Source organism: Hemiscyllium ocellatum, chromosome 3, assembly GCF_020745735.1.
Source record: "Hemiscyllium ocellatum isolate sHemOce1 chromosome 3, sHemOce1.pat.X.cur, whole genome shotgun sequence".
Taxonomy (NCBI): domain Eukaryota; kingdom Metazoa; phylum Chordata; class Chondrichthyes; order Orectolobiformes; family Hemiscylliidae; genus Hemiscyllium; species Hemiscyllium ocellatum.
Window position 1 is genome coordinate 54063169 of NC_083403.1, and position 15415 is coordinate 54078583.

General features: G+C 42.7%; 1 protein-coding gene across 1 annotated transcript in view; it reads right to left on the reverse strand.

Moving 5' to 3' along the window:
• The window catches only part of me1 (malic enzyme 1, NADP(+)-dependent, cytosolic), a 425357-nt gene that overhangs the window by 15313 nt on the left and 394629 nt on the right, over positions 1-15415 (reverse strand). The window lies entirely within an intron of this gene.

A 15415-nucleotide genomic window follows, 5' to 3' on the forward strand; every position in this document is an offset into this window, starting at 1 on the left:
AGAGTTTGCAGTTGTATATAGTTGACAGAAAAAAAATACCCCTTGTGAATTCTATTCAAAGCTGTTGAATCACAGATGGTTAATCTTTTATAAAAGCAAACTTCTAGTAGAACCCTACATGGAAGACAATTATCTTTGAATAGCCTTAAAACTTTCAACAAACTGTGAATGAACAATGAATGAACAATGAATGAACCGGAGATCATTTTAGCCTTTGAATATCAGCCAAGTGTTCGTAATTACATAATAATAGCTGTTTGGAAACGGTAAATAAAAAACCAAGAGTCATTCAGTTTCATGCTTTATTTCTTAACCCACACAAAGATTATATTCAGCCAGCGAAGATTTTTATATCTAGACAGCTTGGTCTATACAGCAGGCCATTTAAAATACTTAAAAACTTTATCCACCCATCAAGAACATTTACTCCACCAATTCACAATTCCCACATTTCGGTTAAGTCCTTCCAACAGCCAAAATGGATTTTGAACTCAGCACATTGTCCAAATGGGCCTGTTGAGTTCAGATTTCTCTCTGTGGGCCTTTTGCCCCACCCCTTTCCCTTGTCAGCAAATAATGGGATCTGCAAAAATCTACGAGGAGAAAGTGAGGTCTGCAGATGCTGGAGATCAGAGCTGAAAACGTGTTGCTGGAAAAGCGCAGCAGGTCAGGCAGCATCCAAGGAACAGGAAATTCGACGTTTCGGGCATAAGCCCTTCATCAGGAATTTTAATCCTGATGAAGGGCTTTTGCCTAAAACGTCGAATTTCCTGTTCCTTGGATGCTGCCTGACCTGCTACGCTTTTCCAGCAACACATTTTCAGCTCTGCAAAAATCTAGCCCATTATTTGAAAAACAGCCCTGCTGGTGACCAGAACAATAATAATTTCATTTCATTTCATTTAAAGGCAGACAGCCCTCAAGGCAGGTTCAGCCTTGAAACCTACTTGCAATAACTCTTCTCTTACTGGAAACTTTCAGCATATGAAATCTAGCATCGTCATCCCTTTTTTCACTTGTTCACTTTGGCTAAAACAATCTCTTTTGCTAGCTGCAGAACCATCCATCAGTTGAACATTCGCTTTAGTTTGGTTCAGCTTAGAAGATGGATGGACAAGTTAATGTGAAAAAAAAAACAAAGCTGTATAAGACAGGGGAAAAAGAAACCTAGGGGTGACTTTCAGCCATATTGCTTGTGCAGTAAGTTGCAAAACTGATTGCTGTCTCTTGATCTTATCCAGTTGGCTCTGAAATAGGTCACAATGCACTTGTTTATTTAGTTGCCTGGGCAGTATCAGTGAAAAACCCTATCGTTTTTTTTTTGCTATTTGAATACTTCGCCTTCCTTTCAATGCTGATGACAGCTTTAGATTAAAATGTCCTCTCTCCCAGCTGGGAAAACATTCTCCCTTTAGTGTTTGAGTTCAAACTGTTCCGTTAATTTCTCTCTACTGCAAGTAAGTTTTAATAACTAACTAATTCGGCTACACTATTGTGTCAGGTCTCATTATCCCGAGCAATGCAACAAGAGATAAAAAAAATTATGGGTTATGTTCGCAATTGTATTATGTACTTCAATAAAACACAAGACAAAATTGTGAAAGAAACAAGAAAATAAAAAAAGCACTTACTTCCCTTAATACACATAGTATATAATTAGAAAGGCAAGTAAACTCGATGTTTGTACAAGGATATGATTCAGAACCTTTACAACATAATCCCTGGTCAGAGATGGTCCTTTACTCTGACATTAAGTTAACTAATGTCCAAGTGGCAAAAACATGGAATATATTTGTTCTGCTTTTACAAAATCACAAGTGAGAAATAACGCCAGTTATCACAGATTAACTTAGAATCCTTACAACATGGATGCAGGCCATTCAGCCCATTAGTCCACACCAACCCTCTGATTCTTCCCTTATCCTATCCCTGCAAACCTATTTTTCCCACGGCTAATCGAACTAACCTGCACATCTTTGGACTGTGGGTCCATGCAGACACTGTGCAAACTCCATACAGATAGTCACCCGAGGCTGGAATTGAACCCGGGTCCCCAATGCCATGAGGCAGCAGTGCCAACCACTGAGCCATGTTACATGTAATTGTTTTTGTATCAGACACCATCTTACCACAAGAAATACTGTTTCAGTTGCTGCACACAGAATAGGGTGGAAATGGTACACACATTACTGAACAGCTAAGCTTGCTTTGGCTCAACTCTGTGACAAAATATGAATGCCATTGCTCTAGTGTTTCTGCACTGCACTAACATTAAATTGGATGTGTCTGGACAATGTTAAATCACATAGCAGAAAAATAGACTTCAGACGCCAATAAAGCTTTAATAACGGCTAAGGCATTGTGCAGTACAACGTACTATCATCCACAAGATGAATAGGAGATCTGCTGCAGCAGTCTGGGTAACGGCTGCCCAGTATCTGAAATGCACTCTCACCATGATACAAGAAAGACTGTTGAACATGGCTATTTTATTTCAGAAATAGTCACTGACACACTTCTGCATGTGCACAACAATTTGATTTGAAACACAGTTTAATGTATATTAATTCATATCCTTCATGAATGCAGCTGTTTCAAGTGTTTAGCAATTTCACTCCCATCAACCAACTATTTGCAGGATTTGTTTCGACATCTGTCTACCAGTCTTCGAGGAAGGGTTCTTCAAAACACCAAACATCTCACTGCAGTGGTATGCACTGATTGGCAAGCGTATTGAAAGTGGCCAAAAAAAATCTCTGACCTAATTATCAGCTCGCCCAGCCACTGGAAGATTACAAAAGGCAAGAGCTACTAAGCACACTTTCACATCTAATCATTTCCAACCCCCATTTTCTCCAATGTTAGGCACAATGAAGCCAAAGCTTTAATGAAAATTTAAAAAGGTAAGAACTGTTACTTGTCACCAACTTTTTAAAATTAGAAATACAATTTAAACTGTTACGTAATATAATAAGAAAATACTATGTTACATTTTTGAAGTACCCAGCATTAAACTCTCTTTTGACTCATTGACGTTGGCAAATTATTTTAGTCTTTCATGTGGTTTGCACTGTTCCCAATTCTCGATTCTATTATGTAACATTAAGATCATTTCTGAATTCTTCTATAAATGTATTGAGTTTTAAATGAGGAACATTACATGTGTGGATCACTGTATAATAATCTCCATCTGCTGGAAATACACACATTTAAATGCCGGGTAAGGAGACGGCCAGGTTTAGCTTCAACTCCCAGAGGAATTAAACTGCCAATTCTCACTTTCTAACCTCACGGCAACATGGAATACTGTTAGTAATAATGGAGTAGTGTTCCCAGCACAAGATGCCACTGTCAGCAAGTGAGGAGAATTGAGGGGAAGGGATTGAGAGAGTCACCATTATTACATATCTCATTACTACAGGTCTCAGAACAAAGGGCTAAGCAAATCAGATGTCTATACAAAAATTATTTTTATCAAACCGTTTAATGGATTACAGCAATAAAATCAGTGATCAACATCCCGTCATATATTGCACTGGCCACAGTTTAGATATTACTTCTAGGTTTGCATTCGCTAATGTAGATTCAAGTGAACTACTGTTGCAGGGCAAAAGTGAGAGCTGCAGATGCTGGAGATTAGAGTCGAGAGCGTGGTGCTGGAAAAGCACTGCAAGTCAGGCAGTATCCGAGGAGCAGGAGAATCGGGCAAAAGTTGATGAAGGATTTTTTTGTGAAACGTTGATTCCACTGCTCCTCGGGTGCTGCCTGACCTGCTGTGCTTTTCCAGCACCACACTGCGAACTGTTGTTGCAGTCTGTCAACCAAACATGAAAGGAGGAAAGCAAAACCAAAACATTCCAACCATGGCAGAAGAATGGCTCTGAACACACAGAGGCAAAACAACTTTGTCAGAGAGTCAGCTTAGGCCATATTTAAGTCTCCAACATTCTGGGAGGGTTATTAGACACAGGAGAATCAAGGCAGTTTTATTTAATCAGAGAGACAGTGTTATAGGCAAAGTAAACTGATGTAAATTGCTTGCAAGTAGCTGATTTTTAAACAGGTACTAGATTCCCACTGCTAACGAATGAGATGAAAAGCAAGCAGGATACTCATCACCATAACTGCCAGCGATCTAACATGCAGCCTCTCAAGATTCTTCAAACCCACCTGCCTTCTTGCTAGTGCCTGAAGGAGCTACAAAATCCAACCCACAGTGTGACAGAGCAGGATATCCAGGTGTAATGTCTCCAGGTCGGAGACCTCCCTTCTCCTAGAGTCGCAGGCTGCTAATAGCTGGAAAGGCACTTTCAAATTGCCTATCCCAGCCCAGTTAACTTAGATTTTTTTTTCAAAAAGATGGAATATCACCATTCCATTACACTCCATTCAAAAACAACCCCTCCCACTCCTAAACCTAAGCACCATTCTGCTTCCAAGCCAGACCTCTGATTCCACGTTGCACCAATTCTTAGTCCAATAAGGTTTTGGGGCCTTCAAAAGTGACTCAAAGCAGCTTTCAGCGCTCCTAGCAGAGCGTTTTAGGGGCTCGTGATGTGGTCTCCTCTACACTGGAGAGACCGGCCGCCTCCTAGCAGAGCGTTTTAGGGAACATCTCCGAGACACCTGCACCAATCAACCATACCGCCCCGTGGCCCAACATTTCAACTTCACCCCCCCCCCCCTGCCGAAGACATGGAGGTCCTGGGCCTCCTTCACCGTCGCTCCCTCACTGCCAGACGCCTGGAGGAAGAATGCCGCATCTTCTGCCTCGGAACACTTCAACCCCAGGGCATCAATGTGGACTTCAACAGTTTCCTCATTTCCCCTTCCCCCACCTCACCCTAGTTCCAAACTTCCAGCACAGCACTGTCCACATAACTTGTCCTACCTGCCTATCTCCTTTTCCACCTATCCACTCCACTCTCTCCTCCCTGACCTATCACCTTCACCCCCTCTCCCACTCACCTATTGTACTCTATGCTACTTTCTCCCCACCCCCACCCTCCTCTAGCTTATCTCTCCACGCTTCAGGCTCACTGCCTTAATTCCTGATGAAGGGCTTTTGCCTGAAACGTCGATTTCGCTGCTCGTTGGATGCTGCCTGAACTGCTGTGATCTTCCAGCACCACACAATCCAAAGCAGCTTTTAGTTAGCCTGAATCTCGCTGATGTGTTGATAGATCCCAGGGGATTCCTGTGGTGCAGTGGTAATGTCACCTGCTCCGGAGGTTATGTAATAACATCTCTGACCAGGTTGGTTAGAAACTATCTGAAAGATGTGGAATTTCCTTGGGGTCGCGGAATATGCTAATTCTAAAGGAGGCACAGAAATGAGACAAACCCATCTATCTGTTCAATCATCTATCCCTTTTAATAGGTGAGAATTTCCAAGGGTTCCACCTCATCAACTTCTTTCTGTTTCTTAAGAAATAAACTTCCTTTAAATCAAAAAGACTTTTTCGTGAATGTCTGTGCCACACATCCACTACTACGTGGGCCGAGGATCTCAGATCAGAAGCTACGTCGACATGGAAAACCATTTGATTTAATCCTTCCAGAATTACCACTCAGCCATTTTCCCATGCTATCATCCAGCTGTTGCTGAATCGTATCCAGCATCCTCACTTGACCACTCTCTTCCAAGCAACCCAATCCAGCTGCGGATCGACTTCTTTCTAAAGAAATAACTTTCAGCCTTACTCATTTGGCAGATATTGAGGCCAATTTCATTAAAGCATGGCCCAACAGTGTTGCCCACAGGGACTGCAGATGGACTTCCTAAGATCTTCAGTTAATTCATTTTACACGGATGGAAATCATGGGAAATACACCCACAAGTTTCCAAGATGCTCTCTCAATGAATGAGAATGGCATGCCAGAGTTTATGTACTTGGCCCTGTAGTCAAATTAAATTCTTGGTCTACATCGGTATTATTGAAACAGTAGCTTAATTCAAAAAAAAACTTCTGCAAGCCAAAATTTGAGACCAAATAAACCTGCACAATGAAAGGAAGAGTGAGTCATTGACAGCTCCTAAGTTACAAAATACTCAGCATTGGCTACACCAACGCAAGATATGGATTCTGAAGCAAAATAAAGTCAATCCAAGCTGGACACAGTAAAAGTACATGCTGAAAGAAGTGCTGGCAAAAATATTTTAGTTCTAAATTCAAAACATAATCAGCCTCAAGTCCTTACCCAAACCTTCAAAGTTGGCAAGTCACAGTTGGCTATTTTTGGCTGAAAATTGTGCAGCGTATAAAAGACAAAGTGATGATTTTCAATGACATTTAGACAACAATTGCCAGAACAAAAGCAGGCATGTATAAAGACAGCCCAAAAAGAAGTCCAAGTCCCTTCTTTGCCCCGTCAATCTTCTTCAGAACAAGAGTGTCTGTGGGCCTCCAACTGCCATCTATGGTGTAACTAATCCATATTGAGGGCGCATTGAAAGATTATCCCCTGGAAACTTTGGAAGTTTGCATAGAGGGGGCGAAGGTAAAGTAGCAGTCTGAGTCAGACCAGCTCCATGAAAGTGACCAACAGGTTTGGGGCAAGTTATGGAGAGGAGAGGAGTTTACATAGAGTATTAAAAATGTTTTTTAAAGTTTGAAGAGCTTATCTCATTGACCATAAAGTGGAAGCAGCCCATTTTGGGTCAGGGGAGGAGCTAGCACCAAGACCTTTTGCCAGCTCAGGTAGTGGTCACCCATCTGGCATGGAGTACGCAGAGTAGTAGGAAAGGCCATCTGGATTCCACCTAAGCTCCAGGCAGAGTGCAGCTGGAAAGGAGTGCAGCACCCTCCGAAACAGAAGCCACTGGAGAGGAGAAGTAGTGGCCTTTGAGGAGTATCTTGATCTGCCACATTCTTAGACAGGTGTGCCCTGGCACTTCAGCAGCTACCCTCTAATCAGACGCTAGCAGCTTCAGGGCCCCAAAGATCAGCCATATCCTACTCCTCAGGAAATTCAATGCCAAAAAGGTTGGTCTCTTCCTTTTAATTTTTAGAGTGTGGTGACTGTGAGGAGAGGACAGTTTAGAATAGGAGCACGAGATGGCTTCACAATCCACCTTTCTTAATTCTTAGCACCATGTGTGCCCACAAGTTCCCAGATTCAGGCAACTGGAAGCCCTAATTAAGTAGGCAGGTCACCTAGGTTTAACCATTTGAGAGACCAGCTGTCCTTCTTGTTGATGGGAAGGCAGTTAATTGGAGAGATGATGGGTCTGGCCCTTAAGTTCTCGCTGGGGACCTACTTGCCCAGCACCAAACTCTTGAGGCAGCAAGATGATGATTCTCTCCTTACGGTCAAATCAACCAACCATTTCCCCGACTCGCCACATCCACTGAGGGGAACAATGCACCCTGCGAATGTCCAGGCAGATGCTCATAGAAATCTCTGGGACCTCAATGGTGACTGTATGCTAACACATCACCCAGCTGACAAATGCCCTCTTTATCACTATTGGAGAAAACATCAGGTTCACAAGCGCAGGGTAGAATCACAGGCTCAGAGGGGAGGTACCAGTACTTGAGTCAGTCAGTTGGTGCCGTGCGTGGTCTTCCAGCCAGGGTCTCAGAGAGAGGTAGACCTTGCAAAATGTGAAGTCCTGGAAGGCGGCAGCTCAAAGGAGAAGAAGCAAGAGGTAAGAGAGAACGAGGAACTGGCGATGGTGATGAGAGATGCCCCTTCTTTGCAGCAATGTGGTCTCCTCCTGGTACGTGCACTCCAGAAAAAGTGCATTGTAACAATTCGTACAACTGAGGGGCATATGAGTCAACAGCATTGCTGTGGGTCTGCAGTCACATGCAGGTCTGACCAGGTGAAGATGGCAGGCATTAGTGAGACACATGGATTTTTCAGACAATGGACAATGATTCCATTGTCATCAGTAGATGCTTAATTCCAGACTTTTTTTGTTGATTCCAAATTCCACATCGGTCATGGCAGGATTTGAATCCGGGTCCCCAAAACATTACCTGGATCCTTCCCTTAAAAGCCTAAACAACTTGAACTAATCGCAGTCAAATTCATTACACAACTGTGTTATGTAACATAATTGATTATCTGTGGTGGTGTTTACAGACAAAATATGATAAGTTAGGTCAGAGATGCTCGAATTATTGGATTATTCCGTTTTGTAGATATGGGTTGGTTCATTAAGAATAGTTTTATCCATTTGAATGATTTAGGAAGCAGTTTCCATCATCGATTGGTACTTCTTGACTGAGTTTAATGAATTAAGCTTCCCTTTACTCAACTACGCAAAGAAGTAAATGTGAACAATTATATAACGTTTAATAATTGTTTACAATCGCCATTTTGCTTATATGTATAAAGAATGGATATTAGTCGCACAAATACAGAAAACTAATTTTAGAACTACTGTAGAAGCTGAACTCTCTCTGCTGCAAACTATATAATGATGAACATGTGCACAAATTCCTGTGTACATTGAAAAATGTATCATTGAATTAGTAAATCAAAACCTTTCAATAAATCTGTTCATGTATAAGACTATATTGCATAGTTTTACATAGTTTTCATAATATATTTTAGCTGGCTGTATCAGACCATAAGATATAAATCGGTAGAATTAGGCCATTTGGATTGAGTCTGCTATACCATTCAATCACGACTGATAATTTTCTCTGTCCCACTCTTCTGCTTGATTCATGATGAAGGGCTTTTGCCCGAAACGCCGATTTTCCTGCTCCTCGAATGCTGCCTGACCTGCTGTGTTTTTCCAGCATGACTCTAATCTTGATTTCTTCCCATAATCTTTGATCTTCTTACTAATCAAGAACCTATCTCTAACTTAAATAAGCTCTGTGTCTTGGCATCCACCGTTTTTTGTGGCAATGAGGTCTACAGATTCACCTCAAATAATGCTTTCTCACCTCAGTTCTAAAAGGTTGTCCTTTCATTCTAAAGCTGTGTTCTAGAGTCCTAGTTTCTCCGAGAAGTGGAAACACCTTCATCACATCCACTCTATCTAGGCCTAAGTTTCAATCATATTTCCCTCAACCTTCTAAACACCAGAGTACAGATCCAGAGGCCTCAACTGCTCCCCATATGTGAATCCCCTCTTCATCCCAGTGATCATTTTTGTAAATCTCCTCTGGACCCCTACCACTAGAATATTCTGCCTTAGATACAGGGGCCAAAACTGTTCAGAATGTTCCAAATGGTGTGTAAATCTTAAGCCTCCGCTTTTGTACTCTAGTCCATTTTAAGTGAATGTTAACATTGCTTTTGCCCTCCTACCTTCCAAGTGAACTCGCACGGGTCCCCTGAACTAGGACTCCCAAGTCCCCTTCTGCTTCAGATTTCTGAAGACTCCCCCAATTAGAAAAAAAAACAAATGAACAGTCTACACCACTACGCTTCTTATCAAAGTGCATAATCTCACACTTTCCCAGATTACATTCCATCTGCAACTTATTTGCCCACTCTCCTAGCCTGTCAAAGTCCTTGTGCAAGTCACCTAACCTGCACATCCCTGGACATGATCTAGCATGCCAATGCAGTTAACCTGCATATTTTTGGACAGTAGGTTGTTACAATTGCCATTTTCCAAACCTCTGGGACCGTCCGACTCCAATGATGCATATTGAAGCCTTCCAAGATTATTGTAGTAGTGCCCTTCTTACATGCCTTGTCTATCTCCTGGTTTATTTTCCGCCCCATATCCTACTGCTAGGTAGCCTGTACACAACTCCCAGAGTCTTTTTTTTTCTGTTGCAGTTCCTCAACTCCATCCACACAGATTCGATGCCTTCTGACTATAGCTTCTTGCTAATCAATTTAACTTCATTTTTAACTAACAAGGCAACCCCCTTTACCCATCCACCTATCCTTTCAACAGGAAAGGTATCTTTGGATATTTAGATCCCAGTCCTGGTAACCTTGTCGATATGTCACCATGATACCTATAGCACTGTACTATCAATTTCAATCTGCGCTGCAAGCTCATTTACTTTGTTCCATATATAGCACACAAGGAAAACACCCTCAGTCCTGCATTGAGCACTACCCCTTCTCATTACTGTCCTTTTATCTGTTGAGTCTGAAGTTAGACTAATCAGGGATTAATTACTTGTGTCCATATCTCTTACAGCAATTATCTACAGACTTAACTGAACATAATACTACTTGAATTCTCCAAAAGCTTTCTTCCAAAAACAAAAAAAAAGCACATTTACTCAATACCATATTTTCTTAGCTGTCCTGCCATCCACCCCCCGCAACCCCCCTCCAACAACAGCCCCCATCAGAACCATCCAGATATGAGAACAGAGAGCTAGTTTGAACCATTTCTCAGGAGATCCTGCTGAAACTCAGAGGCAGACAAGTGCAATGTGCTTCCCAACCATCTCCACTGAGCCCGAATGCAACAGGTCAGAGGTAGACTGTTACTATAATACTGACTTGGAACTGCAATCCACTTAAAGTCATGGGCAAACCTGACTTGCACTATCAATCTCAGCATTGAATATGTGGAAAATAACAGACAAACCTGCTGGTCCATCAGCCAAACTAATTGTCAAATTTCTGAAATTTCAGAAAGACTTTATATTGATACAATTTACATTTTATTGATGGAATATAATGATACACACATCAGGATCACCATCTATTGGCACAAGAAGAGTTGGTTAAACATTTCAGATGCAACGTTTGATCAGAACCAGCTGAGGTGTTGAGTTATGCTTAAATATCCCTGAGACTAATTGTTTTAGCATTTTTAAAAAAATTATTTCATCAGTAAAATAGTCTGAGACTATCAATGCTGCTAAGAAAGGAAGTGATGAAGTCAACCACACAGCCTTATTAGCAAAGTGTCTACTTTTCAACTGCTGACATACAAGTTGGATATCCGGAGTCTAGTGAATTTTGATTTATTAAGTTGCTTCAAACCAAAAATAATGGTTTCAACTCCGCTTGTGTGTTGTGGGAGTTGCAATTATAAAATTCCATAGCACATCAGATCTGATTTGATTTGATTTATTGTAGCCATGTGTACCTCAGTGCAGTGAACAGCTTTGTTGTGCAAGCAGTACAGGCAGATCCTAGAGAACAAGGACATGCAGATCATAGGGTGCTTAGACAGAGTGAGGCATACAAGGTTACAGCTGCACAGGTGGCGCACAAAGCAAGATCAACATTATTTGAAGTTAGAGACTCCATTTATCACTAACAACAGTAAGAAAGCTATTCTTGAACCTGTTGGTGTGAAAGTTCAAGCTTCTGTATGTTTTGCCTGATGGAAAAGGTTGTAGGAGAGCATTACCAGGGTCTTGGATGATGTTGGCAGCCTTTCGTGGCAACGTGAAGTGTAAATATAGCCTGTGGAGGAGAGGTTGACTTACAGGTTGTCCTCAGCTGTGCACACAACCTTCTGTAGTTTGTTACAGTCTGGGGCAGCACAGTTGCTGCACCAGGCCGTTATGCACCAAGATGGAATGCTTTCTATGGTGCATCTGTAAAAGTTGGCAAAGGACTTTGTGGACATGCCAAATTTCCTAAGCCACCTGTGGACAAGCGGCGTTGTTGCGCCTTCTTGACCATGGACTTCCCACGTAGAAACAAGGACCGGTGGTCTGTTCTCGTCACTCCTGGGAATTTGATGCTCTCAACCCCATCACTGCTCTGTTAACGTCATTGGGGCTGTATCCTCCTCCTCTCTTCCTGAAGGGAATGATCAGTTCTTTTGTTTTGCCGATATCGAGAGAGAGGTTATCATTGCATTATGACTCTAAGCCCTCTATCTCCTTTCTGTATTCTGACTCAGAGGTTCGATACCACAGCAATCTTGTCAGCCAACTTGTAGATGGGGCTCATTTGGAATTTGGCTATACAGTTGTGGATGTACAGGGAGTACAGTAGGGAGCTGAGAACACATGCTTGGGCGTCTCCAAGGGTTATCATGGAGGAGGTGCAGTTGCCTATCTTTGCCAATTGCAGTCTATGGACCAGGAAGCTGAAGATCCAGTTGCAGGGGACAGAGCTGAGAGCTAGGTCTCAGTTTTGAGATCAATCTGGAGGGGATACAGGGTAATAGTGTTGAAGGAAGAGTGATCTGTGTTTTAGAAAGCATTAGGAATGGAAGGATAGTTTTAGTTTCATATTGAGTTCTGTGAATGGTTCTGGGCTGTCTGGAAATTCATTTGCGCATATATCTCAATAAAGCTTTTAGAACTATTGAGTTCAGTGCCTTGGAAGCAAAGGCAAAGAAAAAAGTAACATAGGTTCTTGTCTCTTCGCAACAGAGAGTCCTATGACATAGGAAGATAGAGACAGAAACAAGTTCCTTAGAAAAGACAGAACCACCAAGGTGGTCAGGTAACGTGCAGGGGCCTTTCGGAGGGAGAAGCAAGTCAGAGAAAAAAAGGCTTGAAGCAGAAGCAGTAGAGTCAGAGCTGATGGAAATCAATCCTGACTGGCTTAATGTCAGTAAGACAAAAGTTCCACTGCCTTCGGTTTCGGGAAAAGGAGTTTAAAGGACCCAAAATTAAGAAATAAATAAGCTGCTTGAGTAATTTGTTTAGAGATCTCAGCAGTAGACACAGACTGAAGAATTAGCAGCGATTGAATGTAGGTGTTTGCTGAAAAGCAATTACAGCCATGCCCACTGAGCATGAACCTTTAAAGTTGAAGCGGGGTGACTGTTCATTGAGGGTTGAGTATCTGTAAGATTGTTGTTGAGAGTAAAGGGTTGAATCTTCATTTTATTATTGTTAGAAAACTATTTCAGATGATCCTTGTATAGTAATGTAATCTGTGTTCTCTATATGAGGTTCTTTTGTTAATTGGCAGTTTCTTGTGACTGTGTTCAGTGACTGACAACCGCAAATTTGTACACAAATTACAAAAATAAAGCTTATGCTCTATCATGCCAGGTCTCACTCAGCGACTGGATACCATCAGCTGAGATCATAACTTTGTGGAAACTGGACTATCCCTTTCTAATTGCATTCCTCACTTACTCTGCCTGGGTGTCAAACAAGGAAGTGCTAACAATAGGGATATGAATAAAGCATTAGAAATAAAACAGGCAACACTCAAACAAAAAAAGTCTGTTCTAGCAAGCTATCCCAAAATCTCTTATCTTGGAGGCTGCAATCACTGACACCTTATCATCTTTGAAAATATTGAACTCCCAACCCTGTATCATGCTACATTTAACTGAACAGCAGGGGGAAACTTCAAATATCTTGCTGTGGAACCATGCCATGATATACTGTTTGCTTAGAAATAGTTTGATGCTTATTTTGGATGAAGCTGACCTTAAAAAATAAAATGAAGGATGTCTGATATTGCACTGCAATGTATTACTTGTTCTAAAATCTATTACCCTTCAAATGGAAAGCTACAAAGATAAACACCTCACATATTATAATATTGTAAATGCACCAGAAGTTCTGTTTTATGTATTTGGAAATATTCTCCAACAAATGAGAGAGAAAAGCCTACTTTCAAAACTATTACCATGTTGCTAGTCACAAGTATGTCAATTTACTGTTAACCACAGAAACAAACTATTACAAACAAATTTCCTTCATTGTTTGTGTTAGTGCATTTGTATTTAGGTCTGAATCGGTTAACACTGAGGAGTGCCAAAGCATCACATTCTGTGGTGATGAACAAAAAGTATCTCTGAAGACTAACACCCAACATCCAGGGCTGCCTCACAGACATTGTAAATGATTATTAGATTAGTTTAGATTCCCTACAGTATTGAAACAGGCCCTTCGGCCCAACAAGTCCATACCGACCCAAAGGAGAGTAACCTACCCAGACCCATTCCCCATATTCCTCCCTGACTACGGGCAATTTAGCATGACCAACTCACCTAACCTGCACATCTTTTGGACTGTGGGAGGAAACCGGAGCATGCGTAAGAAACCCACGCAGACACAGGGAGACTGTGTGGAGTTTGCACAGTCAGTCACCCAAGGCAGGAATCAAACCTGGGTCCCTGGCACTGAGAGGCAGCAGTGCTAACCACTGCGCCACTGTGCCATAAATGAGTTCAATCATTCATTCAATCATTTACAGTACTATATGAAAACAAAGTAATGAGACATGTTATATTGTGCATTTAATTTTGCAGGTACAAGACTGGTTGTATGCCTTTTTAAGCGGATTATTTACCCTATTCTTTACCCTGTTTTTGTTCCTCTTAGAATAAAGCACAGGGTGAACCAGACTGCTGGATGTAGTAGCTGAAAATGTGTTGCTGAAAAAGTGCAGCAGGTCAGGCAGCATCCAGGGAACAGGAGGTTCGACGTTTCGGGCATAAGCCCTTCTTGAGGAATGAGGAAAGTGTGTCCAGCAGGCTAAGATAAAAAGGTAGGGAGGAGGGACTTGGGGGAGGGGCGATGGAGATGTGATAGGTGGAAGGAGGTCAAGGTGAGGGTGATAGGCCAGAGTGGGGTGGGGGTGGAGAGGTCAGGAAGAAGATTGCAGTTTAGGAAGGCGGTGCTGAGTTCGAGGGATTTGACTGAGACAAGGTGGGGGGAGGGGGAATGAGGAAACTGGAGAAATCGGAGTTCATCTCTTGTAGTTGGAGGGTTCCTAGGCAGAAGATGAGGCGCTCTTCCTCCAACCGTCGTGTTATGGTCTGGCGATGGAGAAGTCCAAGGACCTGCATGTCCTCAGTGGAGTGGGAGCGGGAGTTAAAGTATTGAGCCACGGGGTGGTTGGGCTGGTCGGTCTGGGTGTCCCAGAGGTGTTCTCTGAAACATTCCGCAAGTAGGCGGCCCGTCTCCCCAATATAGAGGAGGCCACATCAGGTGCAGCGGATGCAATAGATGGTGTGTGTGGAGGTGCAGGTGAATTTGTGGCGGATATGGAAGGATCCCTTGGGGCCTTGGAGAGAAGTAAGGGAGGAGGTGTGGGCACAAGTTTTGCATTTCTTGCGGTTGCAGGGGAAGGTGCCGGGAGTGGAGGTTGGGTCGGTGGGGGGTGTGGACCTGACGAGGGAGTCACGGAGGGAGTGGTCTTTTCGGAATGCTCCCATCCACCAAGAACATGCAGGTCCTTGGACTCCTCCAATCGCCAGACTATAACAACACGACGGTTGGAGGAAGAGCGCCTCATCTTCTGCCTAGGAACCCTCCAACTACAAGGGATGAACTCAGATTTCTCCAGTTTCCTCATTTCCCCTCCCCCCACCTTGTCTCAGTCAAATCCCTCAAACTCAGCACCGCCTTCCTAACCTGCAATCTTCTTCCTGACCTCTCCGCCCCCACCCCCACTCCGGCCTATCACCCTCATCTTGATCTCCTTCCACCTATCACATCTCCATCGCCCCTCCCCACCTTTTATCTTAGCCTGCTGGATACACTTTCCTCATTCCTGAAGGGCTTATGCCCGAAACGTCGAATCTCCTGTTCCCTGGATG